General features: G+C 40.3%; 1 long non-coding RNA gene across 2 annotated transcripts; it reads right to left on the bottom strand.

Annotated features, from left to right (window-relative positions):
• Positions 1-2,058: 2,058 nt before the first annotated feature.
• LOC121659338 lies at positions 2,059-22,373 on the bottom strand. 2 transcript variants are annotated; one of them, XR_006014287.1, is made up of 6 exons: positions 21,307-22,373; positions 19,676-19,786; positions 13,185-13,267; positions 8,868-9,277; positions 6,127-6,253; positions 2,059-5,039 (listed from the first exon to the last, which is right to left on the bottom strand). It is a non-coding gene; the product is annotated as an uncharacterized LOC121659338 (long non-coding RNA). The 2 variants fall into 2 exon arrangements; XR_006014288.1 differs by having other exon boundaries at positions 19,676-19,783.
• Positions 22,374-23,520: the final 1,147 nt, after the last annotated feature.

Raw genomic sequence — 23,520 nt, 5'->3', positions numbered from 1 at the left:
AAAGTTATGATTTCTATGAAGATTTATATCTTTATAGCACTTCTTTTCAGTTTATGTGTTTCAGCTGTGGTCATGGGACTTGAAAAATGAAGACCCTTTTGCAAGATGTTTTTCAAGCAAACCAAAAAAATGTATTGATTTTTCAGTGTGTAATTTTAGAGTTCTTTCATTTCACTTAAAGCATCTTGCCGTATCCCAAGCACGGAACCCTCGTGATATTTTGGAAGCTTATTTCACTGCATTGATTACTAGTTACCAAAACATCCTCATCTATCCCCCTCCTGAAAGAGATTGGAGCAGAAAAATAAATGGGCCTATATGCTGTAGGAATATATCTAGAGGTGACAAATCCTTTAATGAGCTGATATTCAGTACAAAGGGTTGGTAATCTGGTCTTGTGGACTTTTCTTCACAGTGATTTTGAGGAGTTCATCCCACCTCACTGGTTTTACACTTCCTCAGAAATTCTCATAAGGAGGATACACTTACAAAAACGTCTTCAGAAAACCAAACAAACCAGTTTATTCCAAGGATGTAGAGAAAATACGACATCTCCATCTCTTCCATTTCCTGCCATGTTATAGTAGGCAGATTCTGATGACACAGACTGAAAACAGTGTCCTGAATGAAACCAGTTTCATTAAACACCCTACCTGGGATGTTCACTTGCAGAGAGTCATCTAAATACCATCTCAAACCAAGACAACAGGTCGCACTACAGAAGGGCAAAATAACCCTCTCTTTTGACAAGACTCATTCTCAGATAAAATCCCATCTTTTTCTCTCAAAGCAAAGAAAAATTCATTTATGAATTCAGGAAGCAATACTTGTCAACCACTTGCCATGGCAGAGGATGGTTTGGTAAGAATAAGGTGTTAAGGAACTCTTCCGTTGCCAAGATGAGTGTGCTATCACATGATGGGATTTGAAGCTCTACATTTTCTTTGCTGGTCTCTCTTAAAATATGTTTTGATTGGACAGGGTGAAAAGAAGGAACAAAATGTCATTTTGTCATGTCCTGTGGGTGTGTTATGAGTACTGTAGGGTTTTAGAAAGTTGATGTTATGTCCTGTATTAAACTTTCCTATTTTTTCTATTTAAGATTTGTCCATCTCCAGAGCATTACTCAATTAGCCAGACAAGTCTAAGCAGATTAAATAAGAATCTGAATCCACAGATCTGACTCTGACTTACAAAGTTTGTGTCCAAGAGTATGGAAGAGTAGGAGTTACATATTAGTAGGGGTTCACACGAGGATGAAGGAATAGGCTTTGCTTGCAGAGTAATTTTGATTAAAAAGCAGATTGCAAATTTCAGACTGATTGTATTAATTATTTTGGCCATCTTTTTCGGCACTCTTCTGGTATTATAATTCAATTACATGCATTGCCAGAGCCTATTTCTGTGGCATTTGGCTGTCTGTTTGTCAATATGCATCTGCAGCAAAGAAGTCTTGAAAGGTTTGGGGACTGGATTTGCTTCAAGCAATCATCCAAACAGCTGAAAGATTATCCAATTTTTCTGCATATTTCATTTCTTGAAAAAGAGAAAAAGACACTGGAAATTTCACAAAAACAACCCTTTACTGAGATTTCTACCACTTCTGATTCTACTCTCAAATGAAAAACTGGAGGAAGAAACGTTCATGTCAAACACATCAGAAATATATAAAAGTTTGTTTCTTTACTTTTTCTGTATTAATTCAAGTGGATGTATTTTCAGTATTGAAGACATGAGCAGATGAAATAGAAAAAACAACTGTAATAATGAGGCTGGGCTTTTTGCTGTTCTTCCTCCACTGACAGCAAAGAAGCTCTGCCTCATAAAGACTGCTCTGCTAAACCATTTCCTGATAAGAGAAGTCTCTGGCCACCCCTTCCCCTCCTCCTCCTTTCATAAGCGATTCCTCTGTGTTCCCTATCCCTACTCAGAACCTCCTTTCCACTTTCTGAATATACCTCAAACCCTGATTACCAGACATCCCCTTTCACTCCACTGCATAGATACCAGATGGGCCTCTGGACGTCATCATGCTGACATCCAGGTATCCCACTGATCTCCTTTATTTCTGTCCAGCCTCTCTATAACCTATCATCTACAGCCATTTATTTTTTTAAAAATCTTTGTGTAATATGTTTTTTCTATGTCTGAGTCTGGGATGAAAAAAATCCTTGGCTGTTTGTCCATAAGAAACATTTCCCCTGAGCTGCCCTATAATGCCCCACAGGGTATTAACCACGCATCCCTTCAGTGAGTTCCTGCAAAGCCCAGGGAAACGAGGAATGGGGTGAACAGAGAGTCTGCACCTCAACCTCTGTCACCATGTACTCTGCATCTTCTTATGAAATCATGTGCCCTTTCCTTCTGCAGGATGCAAAGCTCTTGTCTCTAAACACAAAGATGCAGTACAACGCAGCACAAGGCAAGAGTCCTTATGGAGTACTAAAAATATCTGGCATTACAGTGTGAGTCCGTATGATACCTGAACTAGTTTTTTTAATTATTTCATTTCTGATTCTATAGTGATGTCAAATCTAAGAGTTAGTCTTTTGGGAATTTTCATCTAAAACATCTTTTTTTTTTTTTAAGACAGTGTTTCCTTGACAGTGACCAGGATTCCTGCCAGAATAAACATGGACTTTCTTTTTCACTGAACCATCTGTATGTGATTCAGGGAAATGGATGCTGTAGTCCAGAGAGATGTTTAATACTTCAGCTATTGTGCTTCTGGCATTTTATTATTCTTTCAAAAGAAGCAACCTCAGACTTAGTAGACTATGGTCTAATTGCAAATTCTGGGCAGAAAATAATGCAGAAATTTCTTGCTGATTTTTAAAAGAATTTTTTAAGTCACAAGTCCTTCAATTCTACAGGAAATAAGAAATATTGAGTACAAACAAGTGTCAGCTTCAAAGGCAGGTGGCTCAAGGTGCTTCCAGTTCCATCCATCTCAAAATGTTCTGGTGATTCTGGTGCAATGATAAGATTCACAGAGCTCAGTTTGGTAAAAGACTGTCTACAGAATGTGTAACAACAGCGAAGTCGATATGTTAATATTCAATATTGATTGATTCAATGATTACTGCATCTTTCCTGTTCAGGGCAGAAAAAAAAAATATATATATATACACACACACTGCAAATTCAAAACCTCTGCTATGTCACAGAACTAACCACATTATCTGGTAGGAATACAGTCAGGGACTTTTTCACTGAGCAAAATGTAGTAAATATAGACCAAAAGAATTACTAAGGGAATGCATCTGGAAAATAAAACCAATAGGGGTGCAGGAGGGAGCATTAAGGAAACCATTTATTGAAACCTAACCCAATCCATATAGGTTAAAAAGAGGTTTACTCTTCCTATGCTTTACAGAGCTTATTGATTCACTGATTCAGGTCAGAAAATATATTGTTAGTTAAAATTCTTCTTCTTCGTTTTGTATCTCAATAAAGAGCATGTATGTATTTCTTCTATCTACCACATTTATTTGAGCAGAGATTTTTCTGTCACATTAATTTATGAACAAAGCTCCCATTCAATTTACAAACAAAGCACTTATGTTAATTGGCTTAACTTCATCTTTGTGTGGCATTTGAGCTTATCAAGGATTTTAAAAAAAATTAACAACCTTTCTTTGGATTAGTCAGAGATGATTTATGCATTCTGCACTTTTACACATCTGTTTCTAAAATTTGTCAGACAAATACTAATTATGAAGATCTCTGTGTGTCCTGGGTTCAGCTGGGATAGATTTAATTCTTTCTCATAGTAGATGGTACAGTGCTGTGTATTTAGAATGAGAATAATGTTGATAACACGCTGAAGCTTTGGTTTTTGCCAAGTTCAGTTTTTCCTAAGTCAAGGAGTATTTTTTTTTTATGTCTCATGCTCATGACAGTGAAGAGGTACACAAAAACAAAAAATTTGGAGAGCCCATAGCCAGGACAGGTGGCGCAAACTGGCCAAAGGGATATTTCATATCACAGAATGTTATGCCCAGTACACAAACTGGGGGAGTTACCTGGAAGAGGGATTGGTCTGGGTTTTGGAATGGGACATGGCATTGGTCAGAGGATGGTGAGCAATTGTATGGTTTTTTATAATAATACTATTATTATTATCATTATTATATTTTACTTTGTTTTCAATTATTAAAATTTTCCTATCTCAACCTACAAATTTTACTTTTGATTCTCCACCCCATTCCACCAGGGTGGGGGGGAGAGGGGAGCTTTGAGGCTGCGTGGCTCTTAGTTGACAGCTGGGCTTAAACCACGACAATGTGTCTGATACTTCAGTACTTCTCCATGCAAGATGAGCAAACGAGATTAGCTCCTTTTTATAATGTGCTATAAACAAGTATGGATATAAACATATACGTATATATGCTGAGCTTGCTCTGTTTCAGTTACTAACAATCTGTAAGTCCAGCGAAAGACTTGCCAATATATACTTAATGGGTTACGGACTTCAGGGACAATCAATAATGCAACTGAACTTCACAAGGTTAATTTTCTGGGGTTTTCTTCATATTAGAAATAACAGCCCATGTTACCGTGATCATCCGACCATGGCATATTCAGGTTGTAAAAGGTTTTCCAGCTGAGGGACAGAGACATCTTCCTGAATTTAAAAAAATTATTTTAAAAACTTTAAAAATATTTTAAACACTATTATAATAGAAGGCAAATTTATCACCTGCCTTGATAAACCATCCAAAAGTTTAATCATCTCCACTGATGGGACACATATCTTATTTCAAGACCAAGTGGTTTTTTGGATGACGATCATTGTATGTCACTAACAGTTTATGGTGACAGTGATACCCAAGGGAAACTCATCCATCTCCCAAACTCAGAGCTGTTGTCTATGAATAAAGTTTCAAAGCTTCTTTTTCAGTTTTCATGCAAAAAAGTATATTGTCACCCATGGCTTCAACCCAGTGATTAAATTAAACCAAGAACAGGATGGTGACATACAAACACAGATCCAGAGTCTGGAACTCAGCACCCTCTTCAGTGTTTCATTTTTCTGCCTGTAAAATAGAGAAAGAATTTTACAACTGATCATGACCTGTAAGGTAAGATCCACTACAGAGCATTAGTTGTTCACTACCACAACAGAAGCAGTCATTTAAATTCAGAGAGTAAAAGGGAAAAAGCAGCAGAATAATTATATTGACTGAGGGGGCATTGTTCCAGCACAAAGATTTGTATAATCATGCAAACCAAGAGACTGGATGCAAACCGAACATGTTGAGCAGCTCTGCAGTAAGGTAGACCCATATCATCCCACAGCTAAAGCAGCTATGACAGATTTGGTGCACAGTTCTAGATGCTCCCAGGTACATATAGCTCAGAACTCATTTGAATAGCCATAGTTTAATTGTAGCTTAATACAACTACTGGAGAGAACAAATGTTTTTGCATTTACCCAGGAACCTATGTCAACTGCTACAACTTTGTCCTGCTAAACCATTTCACCATGAATATGCACAAAGAGAAGTAGAGTTTATTTCAAAGGACTCAGCAGTCAGCCAAAGTGACATCTCTCTAGCTGGTGACACATTCCTGCTTGCAGGTTTAGGAAATTTAATATAGTGCGTAAAATATTGTTCGATAGTTATGTAATGTTCACAGCTCCTAAGGGAAAAGCTAGAATATCACGCAGAAGGAAAAGTTCTTGTACACATTAAATAAGCCAATATTCAGATTCTGTCAATATAAATGAATTAGTGTCTGTTTCTTATTCTGTTGTAGGAAAGAAAAATTATGCACACAGCCTCTCCTCTGTCATTTCTAGCCCCCGCTTTTCAGCCAGTCAGCAAACCAGTACCATACACAGTGACCTGGACTAATTATTTATTTATGGCAGTTTGTTAATGTATTAAGCAGCCAGAATGTTTAAATGGCAAGGTTGCTTCTTTTCACAACGTATTTACCATCTGAATTAACTGGATTGTAAAGGGAAAAGACAGGAAAAAAAAAAAAGTAAGCTTACATAATTTCCCCATAACGCTCTGATTCTGAAAAGGCATTTAAGCGTCTAACTCCCAGTGAAGGAAGTGTCTTCCACTATCTACAGATACAGACCAAAGTTTTGGTGCCAGAATCCACACATACCTTTTTGTTCCCTCAGAATAGCTTGCTTTTAATGTTTTAGTCAATGGCAACAGAGCAGAAGAATTCTGAAGAGCAGTTTGGATGAATCAAAGAGGGATGTTGGTTAAAATACGCTCAGCAGTTCCTGCTGGAGAAAAGCAAGAATTAATAGATTCAAACATTATGTCTTAAAAAATGCTTTCCATATATGATCAAATGTTTTCCTTAAGCTCCAGTTTGTTTCCCATTTCTCACTTCAGCATGGACATGGGATCACTGACTGCTGTCAGGAGGAAGACCTAGAGCTCAGTTTGCTGTTATTGCAGCTATGGCTTCAAGCATATGATTGAGGGCGTGCTAAGCCAGGAAACAAGAAGCCCGGAGGTCTGGCTGCACCCTCTAAACCCGTGGCTCTCCACACAAAAGGGAGAGGAGCGTGAGCTCCTCACCCAAAGGAGCTTATCCTGAGCTGAGCTGTCGGGGTGCGCAGGTGGAGGCACAGAAGGAAGGAGGGAACTCTTCGTGTGGGTTCCACGAGCACGTTTACCGCAGTGAAAATTCTGGGGATGAAGAGCAGGTTTATCAGAGGGTCCAGGGATTTTATACTCAGGGAAAGTAGGGCGGAGTTGAGGTAAACAGCCAATAAGAAAAAGCAAAGGGGGTGGGAACAGCAACAGAGCGACCAATGGGAGTAACATGTAGGAGGGGTTAACAACAGGAGGCCAATGGGATGTCGAGTAGGGGAGATCTTTCTAGAACTGATACATATTTAACTAAGGAAAATTAATATTCACAAACTTACACATAAAACAGGGAGGGAAGAACAAGAACCAGCCAGCGTAGAATAGGTAAATCACTAAACTGAGGGGTGATGGGACCAGTGAGGCAGTCTCTAAATAGTGGTGCCTGACCATCAAAGGGTGGATTCTGGTGTTCCCTCCGGGGTCAGGATGGCTGTAGCCACTTGCAGTGCCACATAGGTTCAGCATGAAAGGGGGCGTAACTGCTCAGAAATGGTGGCTGACTTGCAGAGTAAGTCACCAAGGTTCAGCTGGGTTCTGGTAGCTAGGAAATCAGAGAAGTCACCCTGGAAAGAACAGTAGCCTGTGTCTTTATTTTCCTAGTCATGTTAGATGTTTTCCATCTATCCAGGCACCACAGTGGTGCTAGATTTCTTAGCATCTCACTAAATGAATCCTAGAATCATCAGGGTTGGAAGAGAACTTTAAAATCAAGTCCAAACATCCACCCAGCGCTGCCGCTGTAGTCCCTAAACCACTAAACCATATCACCCAGTGCCAGATGCAGACATGTCTTGAACACTTCCAGGGATGGTGTCTCTACCACCTCCCTGAGCAACCTGTTCCAGTGCTTGACCACCTCAACAGTGAATAAAATTTTCCTAATATCTAATTTGAATCTCCTCTGTCTCAGTTTAAGGCCATTTTCTCCAGTCCTCTCACTGCAGGCACAGCAGGAGAGACCAGCCCCCACCTGGCTAAAACCTCTTTTCAGGGAGTCGTAGAGTGATGAGATCACTCATCACCCCAAGCCTCCTCTTCTAGAGATTAAACAAGCCCAACTCCCTCGGACATGTTTTCTAGTCCTTTCACACAGATGCACAGCCAGTCCAGCCCAGCCTGAAGACCACTGACCAGGACAGTAGGCTAGCTGGTGGGACTGGGATCATCCAGGGCTCAAACTGCACGGATTTCATCTGTGAGAAATACACTGAATTTACAAAGAGTGGTTCTCCAGATCAAAATAATGAGTTCTTAGGCAGGAGTAAAGACTGCAATTTTCAGTGATCAAACCAAGTGAAAAAATAAGAGAATCATAGAAAGTAGAGATGTCTGGGTCACTTAGTTCATCCCATTGACACCCCAGGACATCCGGGACAGAACTGTTGATGTCAATCTCACAATATATTGGAATTAACTCAATACAGGGCAGGCAGATAAGCAGAGAACCAGACTTGGAAGAGTTAAACCTCAGGAACAGCCAGGCACTCAGAAGATTTGCTGTAGGTGGAATTTCATTACACTGAGAAGCTCATGGCTAGAATAAGCTGCCAAAGGAAACAACAGAAGCTACTACCTTACTTTAAAGACTTAAGAAAATATTTAAAAGAAATAAATATTTGGTAGTACAGCTGCCATCTCAAAGGATACCTATCCTACTTTCATCCCTGCAGCATTCTATGTTCCAGCTGCACTATATTTTCCTCATTGCACAACTAATTTTCTTTTTTTTTTTAAGGCTTAAAAGCAGCATCTGCTACATTTTAAGCTAGTTCTCTCTGCTCACCCAAGCTACTGTCATCCCTATCTCAGCAGAATGAATATAAAAGCAGCTTTATTCTGCCTTTTGGCCTCTCCTCAGCTTGAGGACAAAGAAAATGGCTGTGTCACTCCTCAAGTTATATCCCAGCCAGCTCAGAGCTTCTCTACTCACTGCCAGGAAGCTATGGAATATAGGGCACCCCAACATCTGCTCCAGGTTGGATAATACTCTTTCTGCTTGCAATTTGACCTGTAACACTGGAGTCTGGCTTATTAGTTCTGCTGATAGGCAGCACATAAGGCACTTCATGGGACCTTGAGGGAAGACTCTCTAAATCTCTAATCTCAGTTGCAACAGCAAAATGAGAGTTAAAAAAAAAAAAAGTTCTGAATTTGGAAGTTATGATTAATTTCTGAGTGGGGAAGGAGAATTATATATGTATTAGTTTCACCATGTGAGGAACATATTTTTGCCATTACCTAAGTAATGAAGCTCCAAGGACAAGGAAAAGGAACTTAGAAGCCCTATTTTTCCCATTTTAATCCAACTGCAGCGGGGGTCGGTGCCTCCTATGTTAGCTTGTTATAATGACGAGTTACAAAGAGGTTCTTCTGCTTGTCAGCTTTCTGACAACTCTTGAATGTGGTAAAGGTGGGCTAGGAGATGATTAGTCACCACCTGCCTCTAACAAACAAGTTCTCTTGAGTAACTCATGTGAAATGTTTAACTGTGAATAAACTCATTTAAAGCAACAGCTCTTTCAATGATCATCTGATGGCCATCAGGCCCTGTTCCTCTTCCCAGGAGGTGTCTTGAGCACTGTCCAACACTGCAGCTCCACAGCCACAGCTCCAGTCCTGAGTTCCTCTGGGTGTCCATGGGGAGAAAGCTGGGGAAGAAGCACATAGAGCAGTTTATGCTTCGTGTGTAAAAAGCATTTTGCATTTTCCTCCGTGTCTCACTAGGCATATTTAGACAATACAAGAGCATTAGGTGTAAGGTCCTACACACCGTTCCTTGGCCCGCAGCTGTTTCCCCTGCGAGGGCAGCGTGTGCACCCTGACAGCAATGCAACAGCCACAGCTGGGACACCGCCTGTGTCTATCAGTTGGTACATCTTGCTCTTTTAATGGTGCAAGAAGCTTCAAATGCCCTCTCAGCATGTTTTGCCATGATACATGCCAGATACATTTCATATATACATACTCTGAATAAGAACAACAAACATAATAATACGTATTGTTCTATTACTGATTCCATTTTACTCACCCTTTCTTCTATCATTTTAATTGAGTTCCCAACCTTGTGCTTTGAATCCGCTACACTTCTTACCTTCTTTCTCCCATCTCCTTTATTTAGGGTCTCCAGCCCCACTGCATGTGGCACGTATATTCTCCCCAAACCCTAACATTAAAGTCATAGTGCACCTGCTCATGTACCCTCTCTTTCACTCACACACAAAACTGTGGAAAGACATAACAAAAAGAAGTCTTATGTCTGAAGAAGTCAATGCATGTCTTTAGACTTCACACTGTTTTGGCAGAAAATGGTTTCCTAATTTGTTACAATACTTGTCTAATAGTAGCAGACAGTCCAAAAGCCAACCCACACAAATCACCACAGTCTGAGCTGTTGGTACCTGAACTAATCCTTTAGCATTTTGTGCCTTGGGCTGTATTCAAAACAAGTTTGGCATCATCCTTTTGTCATTTAATTTGGAGTGTCTCATTCCTTTTCTCTGCTGGACTTCTAAAACACTTCATAAATACCAAGGGAAAGTTGGCAACATTCATTCAAAAGGCCTGCTTGGAAGGGAGAGTGGAAGATGATAATTGATACCTATGTAAGATGATGTAAAAAAGGCTTGAAGAACAAACATGATGATAAGCAGAGGAGTAAATGGACCTAGATGAGGATGCTGAGCAGAAAATCATCTTAGAGGTGCTCATTTCACAGTTCCCAAGGATCACATGGTTCCATTTAGATAAAAAGGCGAGGTGATTTTAAAAGGACAAGCAAGTACAAAACATGATCATGGCACCAATGCCAATTTCTTTTGAAGCATAAAATTCCACAGCTGCTGTTCTAAGTTTTCACACCTGCTCCAGGCTGGGAGAGTGTTCTCAGATCATAAAGACAAGTGAAACAGCTAAAGAAGAGTAAGTTACATCCTTTGGCAAAGACTACAGGTGCAGGGTGGGTGGAAGCGGGGGCAAGGAGCAAAAAGTGCCATACAAATTTCATTATCAAGCCTGGGGAGATGCCTGTTCCTCTGCCAGACCAGTTCCTGGAACACTTCCCTATGAAACACAGTTTGCCATCCATTTTCTGAGCAGCACACTTCTTTGATTCCTACCAAAGTGTATGCTAAAACCTTGATGATATAATTGTGCCTTTGTGTAAATTGTTATCTCTCCATATAAAAAATATTTTCAGTATTTTCTGTATTCAGTTCTACTGTGGAGTGAGGTTCCCAGACTTTGCTGTCAATGTTTTAATTCTGCAGGATGATTTATTTGTGAATAATCCATGTTGCATCTGTTTTATGACATGTGGGGGCAGTTATTCATTTAAAAGTCTTTGGTTCCAGTTTTTCTCCCAGATAAGCAGACACAGATGCCATTGAACTGTAAGAGCACAGGAAAATCAAATGATCCTTACACCTAGTCCCCTGTAATCCATCCCCCATTATCCAATACAGGACAGTCAAATAAGTGCTGAGTCTGCTCTGAGATTATTGCATTCTTGTTCTAATAGGCAGAATAGCCCAAGTAGCTTTTTCCTGAGACTGGACTTTGTATTGTCTCAAACAAACAAAACAAAAACCAACAACAACAACAACAACAAAATCCATTCTGTTCATAGGAAGTGGATCAAAGAGATAAAGAAATCTTCTTTGCATTGAGAAGAGAAGAAAACTTCATTGCACTGATTAAAACCCTTTAATCTGCTGATTATTTGAAAGATTCACAGATATGCTAGATAACATCCAGGGTCATAGTAAGGGTCTACAGAAACATCTCTGAAAAGATGCATTAAACAAAAAAATGAGGAACTTCCAGTGCAGGTGAGGGGGGAATAATTTTTGCTTCTGAAAGCATGAATAGCTTGCAGAGTGGATGAAAAGAGCAAAGACAGGAAAGAAGAAGTAAATCAAGAAAATCTCATCTACTCTGAATCCACAAATACTGTGCAGTTTATGGACATGTGATGATTGCTACAGAACTTAAAATTATATTCCCTTACCAATGATGCTTTCAACTGTAAAGCCCTCACCTTAGTCCTGGTGTCAGTCCTGTCTCTTTATGACAGAAGGTAAAGAATTTGTTCAGCACAAATATAAACCATCACATTTTCCTTTTCCACCAATACTTTCAAGGAAAAGAAGATAACCCAACAATCTGGATAAAGTCTTTGCTCTCCTCTGTCACCAAAAGTGGAAACCTTATGGAAGATGTGCGGGTTCTCGACCCCCACAGGTCCTCCTCGGATAGGGGAGAAAGTCCTTGCCAGGAGTAAGAGACAAACGGGGCTTTTGGATCTTCTCTGTCTTCGGATTGTTTATTTTATCTTATCAGCAATTTACATGACACCCACATAGCATGAAGCAGAGAAAGTACCAAAAGACATGATACAGGAAACTCAAGGCCCTTTTAAAGGTAAATCACCCAATTGTCGCCAAGAACGTACATTATTTTTACTTTCCTACCAATGCCTAATGAACTATTCATTCACGTAGCCTGTACTGCGGCATTTCCGACCAATCATTCTGTGCTACCAACACTGCAGAAAATGGAGTAGAAGAAGGAAGAGACCTGAAAAACGACAGGGATCCTCCATCTTGCCTTCATCTACTCACCGTACTGATAAACCTAACGCTCTAAATTTTTCACCCTGTAACAAACTATATATTATACTACTACCTAACTCACACCCTTACAATTCTAATTCATCCCAAAGCCTTGGCAGCCCTCTCCAAGGATGAAGGTTAAAAATAGTGTTTCCCTGGGGGGATGGGCCCCTCAGGACAGGCAGAGAAACATTCCCTGCACTTTGGGTTCCAACAGAAGACATAACAACTCTTCAGGAAAGTTTGAGAAAGAAATAAAATTTAGAATTTGGGAAGAGAAATGCCATCAGTCCAAATGTCCTCCCCTTCCTCCTTCTTCCCCACACTTTATATACTGAACATGATGTCATGTAGTATGGCGTGTTCCTTTGGTCAGTTGGGGTCAGATATCCCAGCTGTGTCTGCTTTCAACTTCCCATGCACCTCCAGCCTCCTCACCAGTGTGGCAGTACTAAAAAAAGAAAAGGCCTTGGAGCTTTTGAAGCCCTGCTCTGCAGTAACAAAAACATCCCTGTATTATCAACCCTGTGTTCAGCACAAATCCAAAACACAGCCCCCTACCTGCCACTGGGAAGAAAATTTACTCTACCCCAGCCAAAATCAGCACAGTATTCCATACATAAATTGAACTAGCTGAAGAGTAAGAAAAGAGTTGCTTTTATTGAAGGTAAAGGAAGGAAAATGTCTTGCTCTAAGGTAATTATACAGTATAGATTTGAAGTAATTTTCTGATGACCTAAAGTAATTTTGATGTTTCTGACCTAAATTCATACATCTCATCTGGTTGACTGAAACCAATACTACCTCAAACAGAGCCAAAATCTACTATTATTGCTGTTGTTAATTGCCAACTGTTTGTTTAAAAAAGTATGAAATATATTTTCTCCCTTTCTTTACAATTAGAATATCCAAGGGGATTTCTTGCTTCCATTAGAAATTTAATTACCTTCAAATGCTTTTCGTGTCTTAAAAAGTATTGCTGGAATGTAAGAGTAGTCACTAGGTGAGTCCAGGTGTCACAGCTGGTATCTGTGAGGAAAACCCAAAGCCACAGACTTCATCTATTTTCACATCAGGCCATATTAAAGGACAGATCAGAACTCTAATTTAAACTAAAAGCTAAAGTTCAATGAATGTAACTGCCTCTACAGTCTTACATGAAGGCTTGTGTTGCCATACTTAAAAAAGAAATATAAACAACAATAAGTATACTAGAATTCAAATGTCTCTTTTGTCTTCATGCTGCATGCTGAATGCAGTACACAAAGGTAATGAATCCTTGATGCTGAGTGTTTTCCCAGCATACTCTTGTGGTTTAGGAATGGTACTCCCCAGTTTAGGGTTCCCACAGAGATGCTCCAAACCATGTGCCGCTCACTCGCACCCCCCTCTGCCCTCACCCTCCCCCTGAGGTAGGATGGAAAGAGGAACTGGAGTCACAAAAGGTAAGGATCACAGGTTGCAAAAAGAACAATTTGCTGGAAAGAGCAATGAGATTAAAAAACCCAACAGTAACAGCAAAAATACTAATAAAAGAATGTACAAGAAAGGACCGATTCACACACAAGTTCTCATCCCTGACAATACCTGACCGCTCTCATCACCATCCTCTGTGACCAGGAAGGAACCCCTTCTCCCAGGAACAGACTTCCTTTCTTTCATCCCCCAAAAATGAAGTGAGGGGGTATAGAATAACCTCTGAGTTCTGGCCATGACCCCTCCTGGCTAGTGCAAAACTAACCATGTCCTGGTTGGGACCAGGACACGTGCCTGCATTAAAAGTGTGCTATTCACCTCAGCACTTCTGAAAATTGCCAGAAAAGTGCCCAAAGGTGACAAACACGTAAATGAGTTCATTTTATTTCTTTTCCCAGAAAATCCCTGTGAAGTTGATTCAAAGTGATGTTCTCCTCCACAGGGCCAGCTTGCACAATGAAGTGATCCAAATTATGTGCGGTGGAATTCCTAAAGTTTACACATTTCAAAAAAAAGTTACTTTCCGTCTTTTCTGCAGGTATGTGCAGGATGGTGAGGGAAAGATTTCATGTGCTAGGAGTAAGTAGCTCTGAGGTACAAGCTGATGTGTCTCTGCTGTGGTAAGACATTTCCATGGTATCTCTTTCACTAAAGAAAAAGGAAGATAGATTATTTTTCATTAAAAATCAAAGTGTCCAATTCAAGCCGGGTAAGTAGTGATGGACCAAGTGACAAGTTCTAGGTGACTTTAAAATAAGTTCAATTCATTCTTGTGGACACAGCCAATGCAACTCTAGCAAGAGAGGCATTGTCAGATCAAAAGCCAGTTTAATGACCCACAAGGGAAACTCTTTTAGAGGTGAGTTGCTGGCTGGAGGGAACTGGGGAAAGGGGATTAGCAGAGACATCTGTTCTTCCTTCTTCCTTGCTGTAACTGTTTTGTGGATCAGTGGAAAACCTGTTTCCAGTTCTGTCAGTTTGTAATTTTTCAACCTAAGGAAACAGATCATTTGAAGAAACATCATTGCATCGCAGGAGCCCAGGACTCATTCTGTTCTGCTAGCTCTCTCCAATGCCAAGATTAACACCTGCGGTAGGAAAAGTAACATAACCACTAACGCTGTGTGTTGGCATTCTCACCAGACCAGAACAGGCTTTTACTTGGTATAGCCAAGTGCTCTTTCTTTCCCCTCATCTCCTTCCCCCCAGGAAGGAGAGATTTTTGAAGATTCAGAGATAGATAAAGACCTTCAGCTAAGTGCAAACTGGTGCAGCTTCTCCGACTACATAAGAAGCTGGTGCCAGGAGCAAAGAATTGTTTTATGTAGGGAAGCAGGACAATATCAATGTAATCCCCACACTGTATTCCACTGAAGCTGGCATGAGCAGCCACTGCTGAGTGACTGCTGTTTATATGTCCCACTTCCAGCTGGTTTTATGAGCATATGTTATATCTACAGGAGATATGTGTAGGGAGCGGAAACAAAGATACTATGAAGGAATCTGTCTTCATCGATTGGAGAAATGCTTAAAAAAAGGACTTTTTACACATGAAATCAGAACTGTGCCAGTGCTGAAGAATGAGTTTTACAGGCAAATTTGAAGAGCAAGGGGACACCACTAGCTGTGAAACCAGAGCAGTTCTGCTCAGGGTGATATAGCGAAACAGGGATGTCCCAGCTCTGGTCTGTCAGGAGCGTAGGTCCTTCCACGGAAATGTCCTCCCCATCACTTCACTGAAGGCAGAAAGGACCTGGAAGCATGCAGGAGACCTTGAAAGTGCAGAGTCTGCCAGGGGGGAGAGCAGTCTCACCCTGCAGCTTGCTGTGGGAGTGTGCTGCCCCCAGAGCCCATGCGAGCACCAGAGCTCAGACAGTGGCTCTAAGCAACCTCCCCGCAGTGCTGCAGATGAGCCTGGAACAAAAAGAAGTTTCACAGTCTCTGGGGTTGTGAGCAGCCAGCAAAGAGGAAGGTATTCTGCCTCTTTCCAATGTCAAAGCTTGTCTGCAGAAAAATCTTAGTCAGACCAACCCTCACAAATCATAACAATCTTTTTTTTTTTTTTTCCCAAGCATTTTGTTAACCTTGCTATTAACAAGATCATTCAAGATTTCAAAATGTTTCATGGAGAAAAAGAACCCTTACGTTTTCAGTTATTTGTCATCTGGCAACCAGTTACTCTTTACAAAGAGCCTTTGATTTATATTGCAACATCATGAAGCAGTTGATGGAAAATAAGTGACTCACTCAGGATAGTTCATTTTAGATACAAGAGATCCTGCATACCTTGATAAACCCACATCAGCAGTTTCCATATTTCTTTGGTTCTTACTCCCATAAATCAGCTTCACAGGGACACAGAGATAAAGCTTGAAGCAGAAAATTGTATTTATGTTGCATTCAAACAGTGGAAGACCACCACTGTGAAGCTTTACTAAAATAAGGGCTAAATCCTGCTATCTGATATCCAGCAGAATTTAGGAAGGAGCTTAGCTGAACTTACTGACCCAATGAGCAGCTTTAACATTTTTGAGCGGGCACATAAAGCGCATTTTCACCTCTTCTTATCCTCCCTGCCCCCACTAGTGCAAATGCTTTCAAATCTTTTCTCACACTGAGCTAATTCAAGATTTTGAGGAGAGCTAGTGAAATTATTCATTGGGCAAAAACTCAAATGTAAATGCCTTAGTTTAGGACAGATTTACAAATGCAGCCAGGCAACAGCATCCAAATTCCCAAATCAGTGCAGGAAAAGAGTGCAAGGCAAGGAAAAGAAGCAGTTTCTTCTTTCCGACCTTGTTTTCCACTTGGGTAAAAAAAAAATCAATGCTTCTAAAAGACACAGAACTCCCACTCTCTAGTCAAACAATTAACATAACAACAGTTCTGACATATGTAGAGAAAACTTGCCAGATTTATCTTCTATACCTTACTAGTAACTGCTTCCAGCTATGTAGCATGGCTGCAGTATCTGGTAAGTTAAGTCAAAAGTAACTCTCAATTCAGCAAAAAATATTCTCTATTTAAAATGGCTTGTTACAGAATCCTCTTGCAGGAAGATTCACATGTCATTTAGTATCAACTCAGATAACTGAAAACCCTGATCCAGGACTTGAAATCCTATAGTCAGGCCCTTTCAGTCTGAAATACATTCCCATATTCAGCATATTTTCCTTCTTCATAGGAACAACTGTAGTATTTCTGCCTACACCTACAATTAACTGAAATAAAGTTCAACATGGAAAACTCACCTAGGGGGGAACTATGTGTTTAAAATATTTAACTTATGTCATTGCCAAATTTATATTCTCTAGTATAATTATATAGTCACAGGGGATAAGACTTTTAAGCTACTTTTAGGTATTTACAGATCAAAAGATATGTTGGTAAACATCATTTGGCATCCAAATGCCTCTGAAACTGAATTCTGGAATCTACTTTTCTGTGAGCATGGAGGTGATGCTTTTGCATAGGAGGTGGAGTAAGTGTTATCCAAGATCTTGATTTTCTAGTGCAAATGACTGACTTTTTCCAATGAAATCCATCTGAGCCAGAGATTTGCAGTGGCAAAAACCACCTATCAGCCTCTGATACATCAGCATTAGACTGCAGCTCAGAAGAGCTTAACTCTGAAAGACTATACATCTGTTAAACATCTTGGCATTTCTGAAAAGCTGGCTGAGATTGCATTCCTTGAATCAGTTTCTAGGGACTTGTCTTGAAGCTCATTTAACCCAATCTCGGCAGTGCTCTGAATACAGCAAATCTTAGTAAGATATGCTCAGATATTCAGGAACCTGATGGCAAGATGTGGGCCAAAAAAAATAACTGAACCTGCATTTCTCAGTAATTGCTAGGAGGGAAAATGAAATACATTTGAACTCTATTGTTCATGTGCTTCCATTTTGTTGCTTTTTCACATAAAACTTGCATGCAAAAGTGTCATTCCCTAGTGCTTCAGGATATGAATCACCTGCTGATAGACTTGGAAAGTTTCTCTAACAGTTATATGTAAATAATCTCTGTCAGGTTCCTTGTGCTGTAATTTGAATGGTCTTGTTAAAAACAGGTGAAGGGAAAACTTCCTGCTGGCAGGACTGGTGCTGGTGCAAGTGTATATCGGTAGGTGATGGATCAGCAGCTAGATATTGGCTGGTGATCGATCTTTGCAGACCCCTTGCAGATCCACTTGTGCTGGTAGGACTCTATTCAATGCATTGCTCATCAAATCTTTAAGCACAAACTTGTGGTTTATTCTCCTTGAGAGAGAAAATAAAAGTTCCCCAGTAGATGGACACAGGGCTTGTTCAGTTTCACATCTCACATCTTGCTGCTCAGCTGGTAACCCTCTGACCCAGCAATGCCCTTCTTTGCACCCTCTTCCACAGTCTGATGGAAAACCAGTTTTGCTCAGTCTTTGTGAAGCTGTCTATATTGAAACCTTACTCCATTCCAAGTATTCTTCTGGTGCTTATTTAAAGCAATAACTGGAAAAAGCTTTCTGGATGAAAAATATGGGAAACTCAATAGGTTATGACTGTCAGCCTTTTCAATTTTCCAGGTATAAAATACTCTGTTGTTCATTTCTCCAGAACAGAACTTGAGTTGAAAGCCCTTGAACAAGCAACTTGCAGAAAACAGGTGGAATTGTTGTCCTGTAACCTAAGCAGGACTTCCCTGTCAGGGTAGCTGGAAAATTACCTTTTATCTCAGCTTCCATAAAGCCACCAGTCAACAAGTCCTTCTTTTCACTCTGTATTGGAGATTTTTAGCCTGATTTTTAGTACTGTGCCTTTAAAATTCAGGGCAGAAAATTATAGCGCGTTAACTAAGGGGAATTTACACTACAATAAAGACTCTCTACTTCCCAATGTCACCGCTCTCAGACCTGTCCTAGGAAGAATTAAATACCACCTAATCACATATCTTCAGTCTGTTGAAAAGGCCAAGAACCACAGAGGTATGTGTCAAGGAAACTGCACTAACACCATAAAGGGAGGTACTTAGGTTCAGTCAGTAGGAAGCACCAGGCAAGCCTGCTGGTGGAGTTTAGAATATCTGAATATGGCCTAGGCTAGAAGTTGCCTAATTGACCTTCAAAGGGAGTAAACAAGGGTAGGTCTCCCTTGTCTAGGTCTGACTCTGATTCACAAATCAGCTTGCTCATTTGAATTTTGTGACAGAAACAGGCCCTCAGCCTTTGAGAGCTGGGACTAGTGAAAGCTCTGTTACCCACATAGTCATTCTCAACACCTGTCTGCAACATCTGCTCTGGAACTGTGCAGAAGAGGCAGCAAGCAGGCTGTTAGGTCTGTCCCCAGTGGAACTACTGCTGGTGCACTGCACATGCTTTTCAGAGGCAACAAAAACATGGATAGGTTGAAGAGGTGTTAAAGATACTCTTAAACACAAATGTATAAACCAAAATTGGAAGACTCATAGGTGTTTCAAACTAAGTATTTCAAAGCTTTGGAGAAGGCCATCCACTAAGCATCTCCTGTGCACAAAAGGGTAATTTCGGTTGAATCCTTTGCATAGAACTAACATCTTAAGCCTATCACTTACAGCTCCTAGTGGTGTGCTGGTTGACGCTTGCCTTGTCCGTACCTCCTTCGCAGAACCAGACACCTGCCTCGCAGTTAATGGTCTTGCCTGGTTGGAGGGAGAGCATGCTGTGCAATAACACCTGTACTACACAGTGACTGCCTTGCCATGCAGGGACACTGGATTAGCAACTGGGGAGGTGAACTAATAAACTGTGGCTAATGTTCCCCTATAGGCCCACTAATTTGAGTTAAAAATACCACTTTGCTCTCATTAAGGGGCTTGTGTGCAGGAGGGATTTGCGATGGTATCAACACACAGGTTATAAACAGCAAGAAACTCTCTGACAGTTATTATGACCTTTGAAGCTCTGAGATAAAAAATCTATTAATAAATTAAATAAGCCTATAAAATTACCTGAAGTGAAAGAGATGATGGGGTACACTTTTCTGTGTCACTCAGAATCAAGGAGAACAAAGGAGAAAATGTCTTCATGCTCTTGTTAGACCTCTCCAGATAAGCTCTCTGCTTGGGAAAGAAAGGGAACTTTGTAACCTCTGTCAGAGAAGCACCAGCCCATTTGTACCAGCCTGTCTGTCCCAAACACTGCAGAACCATGGTGACAGCCACCACCTCCTTCTTACATGCCTCAGACATGAGAAGCCTGAAGATGAGAGCCACAGGATTACCCTTTTGGTCTTTTCCTGCCCTAGAAACTCCACACTCATACACAAGCACAAAGAGGCTTTTTCAAAAGCCTGCTTCAAGGCTTTTGAATTGATGCCAACTGAGTCCACAACAGAAGCAAGCAGGATACCTGTGGAGGTCAGCCCCACTCCCCCTCTGACAGCACAATGCTGCACTAGCACAGCAGCTTCTAACCAACCTGGCAGTGACCTTTGGGCCAGGATCAGGATGCAAAGAGTGCAAAAGGTTCAAAGGATGCAAAGGGTGCAGAGGATGCAGGATCAAGCCCACTCTTTAGGCCACTTTTGGAAGAACTTTACCAGAAATGTTCCTAAATATTCCTGGTTTTTTCTTCAGATACTGTATCTTGCTACACCTGGAATTGATACTGCATCTGTTTGCAATTAGAAGATACTGAGCAAAACTACAGTTTTTATAGAATTAGGCCATGTAGGGAAGGTGTTTATGATCTTGAGTGAGGCATATGTTGTTTCTAGGTTGTGATTAAAGCACAGAACTGTTTAAGGACAGGAGAAAGGCCAGCTATCTTGGTATGTCTATCCTTCTTTTGCTAAATTTCTCTTTCTCTTTCTTGCTTTTCACCATAACCCTCACCTCATATTTTGTTCATAAATAAACCAAGGTGATTCTTAAGATATTTGTGCTCTGTGCTTCAATTTCCTTTCTTGGCAATTTATTCCAAATGACAATTGAAATTTTTGAAGTTTCTCAGCTTTTTGAGACAGTTTATAAAATTCAGATGTGGCCACAGTAGTAGAAGTCTCATCTGAAAAGGGAAAGCAGGATTTGACAGAACCCCAAATTATGATTTTTAATTTGACCTCTTTCCCTTTTGTTCTCCAATATATGAAACTTCTTCAATAGCTATTGTCTAGGATGGGCCTATGGCTTTTTCTAAAGCCTCCTGACTGGTCAGATGGAAAAATAACAATTTGGTAATGAGACCAAGTGGTCTCCATGTGGAGACCAAGCTCACATTTTTCATTGCAGACAGTCTTGGGATACTGTTCATGCTTCCCAGAGTAAAATGTAGGTGCTATTACCACTTTCTCATGAAACTGTTGTCAAATCAATGTTATTTAGAGGCAGCTTCCTCTAAAGGGAATGTAAGATTAGGATTTGAAGATCTTTTAACTTTCCATTCCTCCAGGTCTAATCTCTTAAAGTTGACTCTTGGGTTCTCAATACAGCTACTCCAAGTATTTTCAGTGATATTTTTATTTCCAGAATTGACATTCTTCCAAACACAGAATATTTTGTGAATCAGAAAGATTTCCTAGAGCCTATCACAGAAGAATGCAGAATAGCTGAAAGTGTAATTTATAAGGTCTTCACCTTACCAGGAGATGTACCAGCTGTTGTTTTCCCACGTGTCAGGTTAATGCCAGATTCATCTTTTTGCTGTTTTCTCTCTCCTGATTCTTCTCTGAGCAATTCGTCATTCCTAAAAAAACTCTGAAATTCCAATTTTCATTCCACCACATGTGGACCAAAATCAAATTTCAAAACCTCAGAAGTACTCACCAAAAGAAAATGCTGTTTTCTGGCTGGGGTAATCAACACTTAACTACAAATAAGCTTAGCACAATAACCCAGTAGGAAAGAAGGGGAACGCTCACACTGAGCGTAAATGATCTGATGCTTGCAAAACAGTCCCAAATGTATTTTCAAATATATTCCTTCGTCATTGCTCAGGATGCTGCCTAATGAGTTGACAGTAAGCCAGTGACAGTCTAGCACAGCAAAAGTTTAGTGCTTCCTTTTTTGTAGATTCGACTATTCCCTATTGTTTTGAAACTGTTAGCAGTGCTGCTGCTTTGCCTTTGCCATCAAACAAGCCCTTCTCCAGCAGTGACTCATTCAGGTTCTGGCACTGCGTAAGATAAAGGAGAAGTGTTAATAGGAAACGCTTGGTGACATAGATAGGAGGAGAAGGGGAGGAAATATGCAAAGCAGAGTTCTGGCTCTGTCATGTTTTCTCTAATTTGCAGAGTTTTCCACTCTTTTTGGAAACTGCATGCTGGGGGTCACCACACTGCATTCCCTGGATATGCAGAATGCTGAAATCCCAAGGAGCATAAGTTAGTGAACACCACATGATTCCATGCTGTTCCTATTAAAAACATCATTTATTTCAATGGTCTGTGTTACTTTTGTTCTCCACAATGCATGTTGGGTTACTTCGCTGTCTCCTGAAGCTTCCCAGCTATAGAACACTGTGGCTGCTAAGTAACACTGCTCTTCCAGGGATCTATCAGTTAGTAGGCTGTGATTGGGATGGGCAAGAACAAGAACATTACTCTTCAAATGAGACATGACCATAGCACGCCATAGCATCTACACTTTGCATATATCTTCTCACACAAGAGGCAAGAGATAACTCCTACTGCTTTCATCTGTGCCAGTATTTCACTCCAAAAATGCTATTTCTTTAGAACTTCATGGAGTAACTGTCCTCTGCAATTTCAGAGCCTTCAGCAAGATAAAGGGGTATGACTAGGAACACAAACTGACTTTGGGTGTTTACCTTCTTTTCTTCTCCTCTCATTTTCACTATGTCATTTTAGAATTTAGCCCATAATCTTCTGTTCCCATTTAAATTTCATGCAGGACTAACAGTTCTGTGTTACAGAGATACCTCTAATCTGCACATTGAAGGAGTTCCCAAAATGCTAGTAGAGCAGAATTCTTCAGGTAACATGGACACAGTTCTCCTTCTTGATGGAGTGCCGACATTTTAATGGAGTTCTGTAGCTAATGGAGTACTATAACCCTGACATTGCCAATATAAAGTTGATGCAAGAGGAGAGTCAGGGTCTATTTTTTATTAGGTCTTAAAAGTAAAACAGTAAAAGAGAAGAGGTGAAGAGTTGATCTCCTTCTGAGAGGAAACTAAGTTCAGTTTATTTGCAATGTATTTCTTGACTATATGTCACCTTGAACTCCTATGAAAAGCATGCTTTTCTGTACTGTTGTAGCTTTTCTCATTTCGGCTTTACGGTCTCTTGGGACACCCACTAAAAGCATGCCAAAGGGGTGGTAGAAGGGTGGGGACTTAAATATTTTAAATCTATTAAATAAAATAACACTTTTGAAATACCCAAAAACATATGAAAATGTGTTTCCCCTCATGTGGGAATTCAGCTGTTCCCAGGAACAGTCTGGGTGTCAGGAGACCAGAGTAGCATATGAGGAATGTATTAAACAAATGATGGAAGAAGGATTGAATAGCTTGGGGAGCTGGAAAAATAATACATAACTTTTCATCTTGAGTCTACCCTGGACTGACAGAGCAAATGAAAATCATTACACTCTGAAGACGGTTTGGTGGTCCATGTGGAATCACTTGGTGGTTTCTCTGGAGTTACTAATAGACAGCTTTCTACATCACAGAAACTTCCATACATTTATCACCCTTTTCAGCAGTCCTAGTGGAAGCCAAGAATAAGGGTTTAAGAGAGAAAAACATTTAAGCATACGCTTAAAATTAGGCACCTGCTCAAGTACTTTTCTGGATGAGAACCTTAAAAACTGCACTGCTAATATATGTGGTA

Source organism: Corvus kubaryi, unplaced genomic scaffold (assembly GCF_017639235.1).
Source record: "Corvus kubaryi isolate FWS band 111438036 unplaced genomic scaffold, C.kubaryi_AGA036_p1.0 split3-73, whole genome shotgun sequence".
Lineage (NCBI taxonomy): Eukaryota > Metazoa > Chordata > Aves > Passeriformes > Corvidae > Corvus > Corvus kubaryi.
The sequence above is the reverse complement of the archived record's forward strand: the minus strand, read 5'-3'. Positions and strand labels throughout refer to the sequence as shown.